At 48.5% G+C, this 12,220-nt stretch overlaps 1 protein-coding gene and 1 long non-coding RNA gene across 2 annotated transcripts in view; one reads left to right on the top strand and one right to left on the bottom strand.

Annotated features, from left to right (window-relative positions):
- MBP (myelin basic protein) overlaps positions 1–12,220 on the bottom strand; it is a 108,554-nt gene that overhangs the window by 13,167 nt on the left and 83,167 nt on the right. The gene's annotated exons all lie outside the window — the stretch shown is intronic.
- LOC114894829 overlaps positions 1–12,220 on the top strand; it is a 45,756-nt gene that overhangs the window by 7,870 nt on the left and 25,666 nt on the right. Inside the window, exon 2 of the long non-coding RNA XR_003793329.1 lies at positions 4,283–4,341. This is a non-coding gene — a long non-coding RNA (uncharacterized LOC114894829). The remainder of the gene's footprint in view (positions 1–4,282; positions 4,342–12,220) is intronic.

The following is a 12,220-nucleotide window of genomic DNA, read 5'->3' as shown; positions in this document are numbered from 1 at the left end:
TGGTACTAGTTACAGGTGCATTATCTCTGGTACTAGTTACAGGTGCAGTGTCCCCAGTACTAGTTATAGGTGCATTGTCTCTGGTACTAGTTACAGGTGCATTATCTCTGGTACTAGTTACAGGGGCATTGTCCCCAGTACTAGTTATAGATGCATTGTCTCTGGTACTAGTTACAGGTGCATTGTCTCTGGTACTAGTTACAGGTGCATTGTCCCCGGTACTAGTTACTGTTATTGTCTATGCCTGTCTCCAGCTGGCAATCCTCCTACCCCCATCCACCAAGGCTGAAGCCCTGCGGTCACGCTGGCCTCCTTCTCTGCTCTATTTCCCCCACTGACTCAGTTCACAAACCTTGTAGGTTTTTCTTTAAAATATTCCTTACATTTGTCCTCTCCCCACATTGACGTTAAGGCCAAGGCTGGGGTAGCCCTGTTCGGGCCCCTCCCTTTCCAGCCAAGACGGGTTTGCAAAGGATGCTCTCCTCCTGTCCTTCCCCACAACCGTTCCCTGCGCCTGTTTCACAAACTGAACATCTTTTCTCCAGCCAGTCGGCCCCCGAGACCTGGCACCACATGGCATGGCCTGGGTTTGTCCACTTGCCGAGACCTCGTCTTGGCTCTGAGTAGACCAGCCACCTCGATGTCCTTTGAACGAGGTGTCCACGTGCCCTCCACGCCTCCTGCTTCCCTGTGACTTTTCGTGCCCTGCTCAGCCTTCGAGCTCAAAGTCCATCCTTCTGCGGGTCCTGACTGGAGTCAAGGCCCCCTCCCACTTCCCTGTGGCTCTCTGCCTCTCCCAGGCTCCCCCCGCTGCCCGACACCCACCCTCCCGACGTCCCGGCCGCGCGTTCTGCTGTCTGCAGTGCCCTTCCTGCGGCCTCTGCTGGGCACAGCTTTCTCAGCTCACCTGGGGCGACTCAGCACGTGATCTGCTTTCCGTGTGGCACATTCACAGCCTCCCAGAAAGGCGGAGGGTGCAGCAGAGGCCTGGTGGCCACGGGCTGAGTCTCCCTCTCCTCCACCGGGCTGGGGACCTCACAGGATTCTGGTTCCCCACAGAGGAAACCCGGGGGATTGAGTTATGATGTGGGTACGATGGCGTGGGCAGAAGCGGACGCCATGCGCATTTGAACTTGAAGACGTCAACCTCAAGGGGAAGCGCTGGAGCGTTTCAGGAACTGATGACCCTCCCTCCCCCGTCCTTACTCTTATTCTCTCTGCTGGGGTTGCCAGAACATAAATAATCTGGTTCTCCTTGTGCTGTGTTGTCTCTCAGCCAGCGCCTTTCTGAGCTCACAGACCAATCAGATTCGCTCACCGCTGGCCCACCTTACACATGCTTCTCCAATAAAAGAGAGTATAAAATTAAGAATGAAAAAAGAAAACAGATGAGCTAGGAAACTGTTTAAATTACTTATTTTAAGAAAAAATTTCTTTGTGTCTAATGTATCTGCCAAGTGAAGTTATTTATTAGATACCACCCTAATGGCCAAAAATAATTAAAGCAGCTCAGAACTTAATACAATTTGCCCTGACTTTGGGGTTTTTTGTGTTTTTTTTTTTTTTGGCCGCACTGCACGGTGTGTGGGATCTTAGTTCTCTGACCAGGGATCGAACCCACGCCCCCTGCAGTGGAAGTGCAGAGTCTTAACCACTGGAGAAGTCCCTTTACTTTTGTTTTTACATACCATTTTTCTGCAGGCTGTGTTGGATTTTGAGTCACAGAAACATCGTGCACTTTGATTCACCCATTCTGTGATTAAACTAGAAAAGTTTCTTAAACTTTACAAAAAGGTTTTTAAATAAATGAACGTTCGGTCCTATATGCAGGTCTGATATTATTAAAACTTATTTATGCTCTGACATAGTTAATGAAGTATTTCACATGTTTATCATGCGTACCAGCTTTGAACGCTAAAAGAAAGAGCATATATTTTGGTGGTTTTTATAATGAATACATTGGTCGCCAATCTTTTGAGGGAAAAGTAATTTAAATCTTTTAAGGAACACATGAGGTTGGTAAGTTGTGTTCTACCTCTCAGAATCTGGGGTCAGAACTGTTCATGAAAACGTCAATTAGTGTATTTATGGCCCTCGGCACAGAACTAAGCATGCAATGAGCATTAACTGTTGAATTAACGCATCGACAGTTTAGATCACTTTTAATACAGAGCCCAACACATGCAGTAGATCTTAAGTAAACAGAACAATCATCATGGAATCCTTTTGTAACATACGCATTGAAGAGTGACTGAACTAGGACCCTGACTTGGAATTTTGGCTATAAGTTGTCACAGATAATTTAATGTAGAGTTATAGCTATATTGTTGTAGTTGTAATGGTCTGTTGCTGAAAGAACGTTTAGTCAATCATATTTCTATATATTAGCAATGAACAGTTAAAAACCCCCAAATTTAAAAGCACCACCATATAGAATAGCATCAGAGAAACAAAATATTAATTATAAACTTAGCAAAGCGTGTATAGGATCTTTATGCTAAAAACTAGAAAATGCTGGTGGAAGAAAATCAAAGAAGACTTAAGTGGCGAGACATACTATCTTCATGTGTCAGAAGACCATGAATAGTACAGATGGCAATTCTTCCCAAACTGATCTACAGATGTAATGCTCCGCCACTCAGAATCCTAGCAGGATTTTGTTTAGATATAGCAAAACTAACCTTGAAACTATATGTAACCAAAATAGCCAAACAACTGTGAAAAAGAAGAATAAAATCAGAGGAACCGCATCACTTGATTTAAAGATTTCCTATGTAGCTATAGGCAGTGTCGTACTGGAGAAGGTGTAGATACATAGTTCAGTGGAACACAGTAGAGTCCAAAAGTAGACCCACACAAATAGGACCAGGTGATTTTTGACAAAGGTGCAAAGACAACTCAATGGAGAAAGCATAGTCTTTTCAACATATGGTATTGGAACCACTGGACATCCAATATCCAAAAACATGAACCTCAATCCAAAGTCACACCCTATACAAAAATTAACCCCAAATGGATCATGGATCTCTATCTACACTGTAAAAGTACAGAGTTTTAGAAGAAAACAGGAGAAAATAGAAGAAAACCTTCATGACGTGAGGGTAGCCAATAAATTTATAGACCTGACACCAAAACCATGATCCATAAAAGAAACAAAATTGATAAACTGAACCTGATCAATATTTAAAACCTTTGTTTTGCAAAAGATACTTTAAGAGAATGAAAAGACAAACTACAGATGGAGAAAATATTTCCAATCATACATATGACAAAAGACTTGAAACCACAAGTCCTTCTTGTAAAGAACTCTCAAAAATCAATGGTAAAAAAACAAACCACCAGGTTAAAAAATTGGACAAAACACTTGACTAAACACTTGACTGCAGAGGATGAGCAGAACGCAAATAAGCACATGAAAAGATGCCCAGCATCATTAGCTGTTAGTAAGATGCAAATCAAAATCATCAGGAGACACCACTACACCCCTATTAGAATGGCTAAAATAAAGGATGCTGACAATACTAAGTGCTGACTAGGATGCAGTGCAACTGGAACTCTCATGCTTTGCTGGTGGGAATGCAAAATGGTACCCTCACTCTGGAAAACAATTTGACAGTTATTATAAAGCTAACCATGTATCAATACTTATTATATGGCCGAGCAATCCCACATCCTGCTTTGAATGATAAAAGAAAAACTACAGATTTTTGGATGAGATTTTTGTAATGAATATATTGGTCTCCAGTCTTTTGATGGAAATAATTTGAATCTTGAATGAAAACTTATGATCACACAAAAACCTCTACATGAATGTTTATAGCAGCTCAATTCGTAATCACCAACTCTGCAAACAACCCAAATGTTCGTCACTGAGTAAAGGGATAAACAGACTGTGGTATGTCCGTACAACAGAGTACTATGCAGTAGTAAAAAGGAGCAACAACTCAGAGGCATCTCCAAGGCATTGTACTGAGTGAAAGAAGCCATTCCAAAAAGATTTCATACAGTATGATCTCATACATGTGACTTTCTTCAAAAGAGTACACTACAGGGAGGGTGACCAGAGCAGTGGTTGTCAGGGGTCAGGAATGGGGGAGGGAAGGGTGTGGTATGAAGTGGGAGGGAGGTTTTGGGGTGATGTACCCTTATTGTGGTGGCAGCCACGTGAAACTACATGTGTGTTAAAATTCACAGATGTGTACACCAGAAACAACCCAATTTTACTGTATATTAATTTATAAAATAAGTCCATTTAACACGATCTATCATTATTTGTCCCAAGGTTGGTGATGGCAACATTACGTCGTTCCGTGAATTTCCTGGTTGGAGATCTCCGCATAGGTGAGTCTGGCCTTCTCCCTACATCCATCTTATGTCTCCAGGTCTCCAGCTAGATTTTAAGTTTTTGGAGGAAAAAAGAAAAACTTCTACTTGATCCCCCAAAGCTTCTGGCAGTTTGGTTCAGCAAACAGAAGTGGACAAAGGAACAAAGAAACCCTCTTTCTACTGGGGCCTCCTGGAAAGAGCAAGCCTCTGGGGGCTGGAGGGCTCTGGTCCTGACACAAAAACCCCTGCGAACCGAGCACGCCAAGCGCTGGGGCTTCTGTTTCCCCACATGTGAAAGCACAGGGTTGAAACCGAGACTCGCTGAGAGAGTTTTTAGCTCTCAACTTTTACTAAGGGGCCACCTCTGAGTAGCAGGCAAGGAAAGAAAGGTAATTCTGCAGCTGGTTTATGTATTAGGGCGTTTTCCTAAGACTCTAGGGCTGCCGCTTAATCTGTTTATTTATGTATCACTAAAGAGTTCTGTGGTGAGCACAGGAAGAGGAGCTAAGAAACGCGCCTCTGTTGCCATGGTGATGACACCTTTACACAGTGGCAGGGGAGGGGAGTGCTGTATCTGTCACCCTTAATTTTTTTTTATTGTGGTAAAACATACGTAACGTGAAATCTACCATTTTGCCGTCGTTAAGTGCGCAGTTCAGTGGCCGTACGTGTATTCACAATGCTGTGTGTCCATAACACCATCCACCTCCAGAACTTTCCCATCTTCCCAAACTGAGACTGTACCCAGGAGACACAAACTCCCCATCCGCTGCTGCGGCCCCTGGAAAGCCCCATCCTACTCTCTCTTTGAATCGGACGGCTCAGGGGACCCCGTACAAGTGGAATCACACAGTGTCCGGTGGCATCTGGCTTCTTTCACTGGTGTAATGTCCTCAGGGCTCAGCCGTGCTGTAGCTTGGGCCAGAATTTCCTTCCTGTTAAGGCCGGGCCATATCCCGTCGCCTGTGTAAGCCACATTTTGTTCACCCTTTCATCCACTGATGGACACTTGGGTTGTTTCCACCCTTTGGCTCTTGTGCTGAGTCACCTGCTCTGACTCGGACCCTGTGATGCTGATGTGGTCCAGCCTCCGACAGGTGGCTGAGGGGATGCAGGCTCCCAGCTTCCTTCCCCACAGTCTGAAGAGCATCCTTTATTCTTTGAAGGAACATGGGGTGGGGGCGGGGCGGGTTGTGACTCTGAGGCCATATCGAAGGCCAGCCTGCGCTGAGGAAAGGGGTCCACACCCAACTTGAGGGGCGCCGGGCGGGGAGGCTTCGGCCGTGCAGGACATCTCTGCTGTCAATGCTCAGTTCACAGTCAGAGCAGGGCCAGCCTTTGTCTCCCGGGCAGCGGTGGGAGCCCCTGGCAGGAGTGGCAGGGTACTTAAAAACAGTGGGTTTTGGCTTATTTGTTATATTTCACAATTTATAGGGAGTGGGTATTTATTTCCATGCCTCACTGTAAACAAGGGGGTCCGTATCTGTCCTGGAGGAAACAGTCTGGGGAGGGAACAGGCCGCAGGGGAAGAGGGATGATGGCGGGGCCGTCTGGGTGCGAAGGTGACCCCAGTGGGGGGAGGACGGGGCGCGGGTCCTCCTCCCTCCACCCCTGTGTCCCCAGCCTCTGCCCCCAGAGCCTGGGACACACAAGTTTCCCTTTAAGGAGCCCCCTGGACTCAGCTCCCTAACTCAGGAAGGGTTCGTGATTCTCCAATGCAGCCCTTTGTATCTGTGTGCAGAAAGGATAGAAGAACCAGAATTGTTCACATTTTACAGTTATTTGCCAGGAATGGTGTTTCTTTGTCCATGTCTATCCTGATCCAAGTAGCTCATCTGTTTGTAAGTGATTAAAAGGCAAAGGAGGAATTCGAAGGTCAGTCCTACCGGAAAATCAGAACCGGACACCCCGAAGCCGGGGCGGGGCGGGTAGCGGTCGCCCCTCTCAGTGCGAACAATCAGAAAAGGAAACGGGGCCGGAGACAGGGCCCCCGCCCCACGTGCCGGTCTAAATCTGAGGTTAGGACGTTAACACGCTATCTCCAAAATACGTGGAGCTGAATATTTGGGACAAGTGAAATTGGAAAATTAGTCCAGTTTTTTAAAAATGAAAACTCAAGTTGTTTAGAAAAATAGTGCTTATTACATAGGGCTTTCAAATAACAAGAAGTTTGTAGAAGAAATCCTACCTGTTAGGGGTGACTTGGTTCACACTCTGATGAACCACATGGAGACCTGGCTGTCTGCACACGTGAACACGTGAGTCGTGTAGGGGCCTCGGCACGTGATCACAGCATGCGCAGGGTTACGGTGGCACTGATGTGTTACTCTTTTTTGGCATCGTGATTAACAAAACAACAATGAACTTCTTGGTGGCAAATAAAATAACATTATGCTAAAAAATTTAAACACGACTGGAGGAAAGCCATGGGATAAAGGACAACCATTTCATGGATTTTTAACATAAACTGCTTTTTCCATTAGCCTGTTTCATTGTACTGGTTTTGAAAAACTGTGATTCATTTTCCCTCCACTTGTGATAATGTCCTTCACCAGCAGGGGGGGGGGCTCGTGCACTTGGCTTCCTGGCTGCTTTCCCGTCCCGTCTCCAGATAACGGGAAGGATTTCATAACTTTTTCCAACTTGCTGGAGAGCTGTGAGTCCTTAAACTTGCAAGTAATAACGGGGGATTCGTTTTTGCCTGACACATCTGAGGATCAGTGGTCATCAGATTGGGTAAAGATTCATTCCCTTGACTAGCGGCTGTCTTACGAAAACGGGGATGAGGTATTTGCCAGCGTCATCGTTTGCATTTGCATTTGATTAGAAACAAACGGATAGAGTCAGTCCCTCTCAGAAGAAGACGCCGCCTCTTGAAAAAATTAGCATTCACTGTGCCTGGGGTTTTGTACTTAGGGGGGAAAAGAAAGAGTTCTAGCGTTTGCTTTATTTCTTGTCTGTGAGAGGAATTTAAACTCTTTCCTGAATCCACCATCAGAATTCCAATGATGGAAATCAGAGTGGATCCATGGCTCTGGGACGTTTCCCCCCTCTGCGTCCACCCCTCCCGGGCTCTGCACCTGAGAGGCACCTGTGTGCTCCTTGTTGGACCCTATGAGCCCAGGCGGTCTCCCCTCTCTCTGCCCAGGCTTTAGTTTGCTTGCCTCTCTCCTCCAGATGAATGACATTGGATGAGTGCAAAGGAGGGACCGGGAGAATAACATCATTAGATACACAAGCGTAAGGAAAAACATCTGAGGACCGCCCAGGTGTAGACGCATGGCTTATAGTAGCTACACAGGAGACTACGAGCCTGTTATAGGACCAGCTCTTTCCCTGGTACTTTAAAACCCGGTGTGACGATTTGAGGTTCGTTACAAGATGAGAACATCTTTTAAATATCCTAACTGTGTTCTGGCTTCCCTCAGATCACAGGCATTAACAGGAAGCATGTTCTCTTCTTGCGCTGTTACTCTGTCTTACTGTGTGCTAGTCTGGGAGAAACTGGTCCTTCAAAGACCATGTGTGTCTGATAACTAGTGTTGGTAATACCCGCTCCGTCTTTTCTATGTGATGTGAACAGACATGAGCTCTGTGGGAGCTGCTATTTGGAACTGCTGCCCTTTTTAAACTGGAAATCGAGCATTTTCACGGAGGTGACTGACGCAGTGCCCTCATGCCAGGGCACCTCAGCCCACATCCGTCGGGGTCTGCCCTGTGCAGCCCGCCTCAGTGAGAGGTCCTGGTGCCGTGTCAGAATGACACAGCCGGAGTGGCCTCTCTGTGGATCTGTCTCAGATATGTCCGGATGGTCATATCCAGTGGCTAAAAGCAGTGACCATTTTCTTACTGGCACTTTCTTAGTCAAGTCAATCATACAAGTTCCAGGAACGCACGTTTCTCCCTGTGTCCCTAGAAGGATCCAATATAAAAAAAGGAGCAAAGAAAGTGGCTCTACTTGCTTTGAAAACACGGGGTGGACACATGATTATTTTCACCCCAGCTGGCCACAGACCAGAAATGTCGCTCTGTGTGGCCACCTCTTTTTGCAGATGTGGAAGTGGATACTCAGAGGGGTTAAGTGAAGAGCCTGTGGTCTCCTTTCAGCCCCAGCTCCATGTTTTAATCTGCTGCGTCATCGGAGATTTCTGTGGATTCCATGTGCACGAGAAGGAATGTCCCAAACCGAACCCTAGCAGCAGGTGGAGAAATCACGGGCCAGCCACGTGACCAAAGAGAAGGGAGAAGAACTTTTTCCAAGTTTGCAGACTTACCTCCTCTTAAGCTGTGAAGGCGTGGTGTGCTAGAAACAAAAATGTGCTCAGATATAAGAAAAACAAATTAGTGTCTCTCGGTGGCATCAATCAGAGATGTCGGTTAATATCTAGAGAACTGGGAAAGCTGTAATCACTGCTCTACTAGAAAACGAGTTCCTACTTATCTTGGTAAATACTGGTAGCTGGATACGACAAATGCGCGGCACGTCTAGTGAGAGAGATGAGATTTTTCAGGTTCATTGTTATTTGGAAGGATGCAGTTCTACGTAATTAAAATGGGCTCGATCAGCTCCCACTTTCAATGGAAAAGTTATGCCTCAATCCAAGCGGACTGTACTGTCTGCAACGTTCTATTTTGTTCATGTGGTTAAAAGCATCCAACTAACCAGCCATCCAACGAGCAAACATCTTTGATACTTAATCCTTCAATTTACATGTTGAACACGACAGAATCGTGCACATATCCGCCAAGTGGCATTAAGGATACACGCCTTTAGTAGATGGTTTCACCAGTGGTCCAGAGACGCGGGGAGCAGAGAAACTTGCATTCTCCTTTTTTCCGCCAGAGAAATCTTTGATTTTGTGGCACCCTCAAGAAACCCAGATCCAGGCAGCTAAGCGGTTCATCTCTTTAACCTGTTTGGAACCACAGACCATAACGGTGTCGCTGTTTTTCTGAACTGCCGACAATAAGGGAGAACAGCAGAGTAAGACTTGGGATCAATAAAATGCTTTTTTTCCTTGTGAAAGTGGTAAGGAAACCAAATATGCTTCTTGCATATTGTTTTCTTTATATTTAAGAACCACGACACGTAGTTCACTGTGAAACGGATATACTTTTTCTGCCCTTTTCCTCTTGCTTCACACTTCTTTCGATGGTTTATAAAAATCCTTCACCGCCCTCAGAAATCTTGTTTCGGTGATTTGTCCTCCTTAAGGACTTACTGAAAGAGGCAGCAGCATATCTTGTGCTGAATGACTCTTATCCGCGGCTGCCCTGTCTGGCTGCCCTTCTAGCCCTTTGGAAGGACGGGTTGTGGTAGCTTTATGCCCCTGTGGCGACTGGCCCAGGTGCTGAGCTAGTTGCCAGTAAAGTAAGTACTCTGGACTAGAGCATGTGACCCAAAGGTCACAGGCCTGTGGAAGACATGACACATCTGGCTGGAAACTCTTTGAGCTATGAGTCTCCCCCTTTCAGAGCTGGTCTTGATGAACACGGCATGTTTTAATCCCCACACCCTGACCGCACGGTGCTCTCTGGCCATTCCCAGAAATCACTGGATCACGAGGTTATCTTGGGCCTTCTGGGCACGCTCCTAGTTTCGTGTATATATGTTTTTCAGAGGAAGCAATTGCTCCATTTCTGGTCAAGCAGCTTCTAATACGCCTCAAGAGAGAGCATTAGATATTTTCTGGCAAGGTCAAGGCATTTAGATTTTGCAATCTGGAGAGAATTCTTTTCTGTCTGAATGACCTACGCAGTTTTGCCCTACGTTTTTGCCCTTGGCAAGGTTAAGAATATGTTTGTTCCTGAATCATTGACTCGAAGGAGTTTAATTAAAGCCATGGGCTTTTTCTTTTTTAGAGAAAGCCATGCAGTATCAGCAGCGGGCTTTTCTCAGTTACGGGAGAGATTCACAGGCAGACCTTCGTTGAGGTGGAGATTTTCGGTGACCTGCTGCCTGTTCTGATGACACGTTTCTTCTCAGATACTGGCATGTGAGAAGGCTGGCAGGGCGCGGTCTGTGCGGAGGTGTGGGTCGTCCCTGGTCCTCCACTCAGCTGGGGCTGTTGCCTGGCCCGTGGTTAGAGGGGCCGGTTTCCAAGCTGGAGAGTTGACCCTCTTAGCAGCCTGTGAAGCCGAAGGCAGCGGGCTGCGGGAAGCACTGCGGCTTCTGGTTTCCTCTGTGATGTTTCACCGGAAATGAGGAAACCGAAGCCCCCGGCCTCCTCTGCACCGATGGCTTTGCCTCCACGGGACGGCCGTCCGAAGATCGGGGTCAGAGGCCTCCTGGCAAGGACAGAACGAAACCTGGGATGTGGTCATGAGGTCACCCTGGACACTGACACACAGGAAGTCGGTATCACATGTCACAGCTGGCGCGTCCACTCCTTCAGTGAGCGTGTGGTGGCTGCGTGGCCCCCGAGGGGGGTTAAACTCGGGCGGGGCTCCGAGGCCTGGCCTCCACTGTCACCCCGGTGAGCGGGCCAGGATGGTGGAACAGGAGGCAGTGCAGTGGACAAGGGCCCGGCCAGAGCTGGGAGCTGCGGCCACGTCGGTGAGGACGCCGCAGACCGTCGTGTTCTCCACCCACAGCTCCGTCTTCTCGTCCAGACAGGATGCGCGGCTGCCCCTGGGCCGTCCCTCCAGGGACGTGAGGCTCCCTCTGCAGTGCCCAGGCCACCCTCCCTCGTCCCATAAGGCAGCTCCTCCCTCCTCGTCTCGGGCAGCCCTGGAGAGCTCACAGCCGGAGGCCTGGGTTCGTCGTCCCTGCAGGGAAGGCTCACCGCTATTTCCCGAACTCAGGGCGCCTGGGCTGGTGCCGAGAGCGACGCTCTTGAACGTGGGTTTGGAGGCCTCCCATGTCTCCTTCCAAAACGGCGGGAGGACAGGTTAGATGTCGGCCTTAACCGCTCCGACTGTTTTCCTTGCTCCCAGGCACCCATTTTTAAAGGCCTCAATGTGTCTGAAGTACGCAGAAGACTTCTCAGCGTAAACATCAAACAGCTCAGCAGAGGCGTAAGCCCGGATGCCTTGGCTTGGCTTAGAATTCAGGAGTCTCCTCGCGCAGAGCGACAGCAAGTGCTTTAAGGGATGCGGAGTCCGGAAGATTATTTTGGAAGAAAAGCCAAGTTGCAACAGTCTTTCCTGCAAGTGAAGGCTGCGGGCCCGGGCGCAGCTGCACTGGGGGGCAGCCCGTCGGGAGTGGGGGGAGTAGACCATAGTTCCCCAGGAGGGGCCCGGCCCCACGACCGCCAGTCGGCCTCCGCCCAGGTGGGCAGGGTCCCACTCGCTCTGCTCTGGGTCCCCATGGCCAGACCTCCAGGACCCATCAAAACCACCCAGCTCTGGTCAGAGCCATTTGCTTGGGCATCATGAAGAAATCTATTGAGAAAACCTGACGACTAAATACGAGGGAAGCCTCTGGAAGGCCTTCCATGTGAGTGATGCCTGGGGTCTGGGGGCTGTGCTTCCCGGGAGCAGAACAAGAGCCCACAAGCCTAAGGCACGGAGTCACCCCAAGCACCTCGGGGTTGGCGGGGCTGGGCTTACGACAGGTCCCTGGAGACTTGAGGAAATACCCATGGAGTCTCAGTCTTCAGAGAGATGTTTGCAGTCGCCAACTCTGACCCCTTTGCTTTCTGGGTGAGGAAGCTGAGGCCTGAGAGCAGGAACCCAGGAGCTGATGGCCAGAGCTGGGGCGGCCTCGCAGGGTCCCTGCGGGAAGCAGGCCTGACGCGCCCTCGATGCGCCGGCAGCTTCCGGATGTTTCTCTCCATCAGCACGGGGGCCCGGGGCGTCGGCAGGACAGACGGTTATTTCTGACGTTGGTGTGCTTTTCAGGCCAGGAAAGGAGGCTCAAAGCAGACACACGGAGGCTGGGCAGTGGACTCGG

This window comes from Monodon monoceros, unplaced genomic scaffold (assembly GCF_005190385.1).
Source record: "Monodon monoceros isolate NGI ecotype Baffin Bay Population unplaced genomic scaffold, NGI_Narwhal_1 Super_Scaffold_1, whole genome shotgun sequence".
In the NCBI taxonomy this organism is placed as follows: Eukaryota; Metazoa; Chordata; class Mammalia; order Artiodactyla; family Monodontidae; genus Monodon; species Monodon monoceros.
This window is presented reverse-complemented; position numbering and strand designations above follow the sequence as displayed.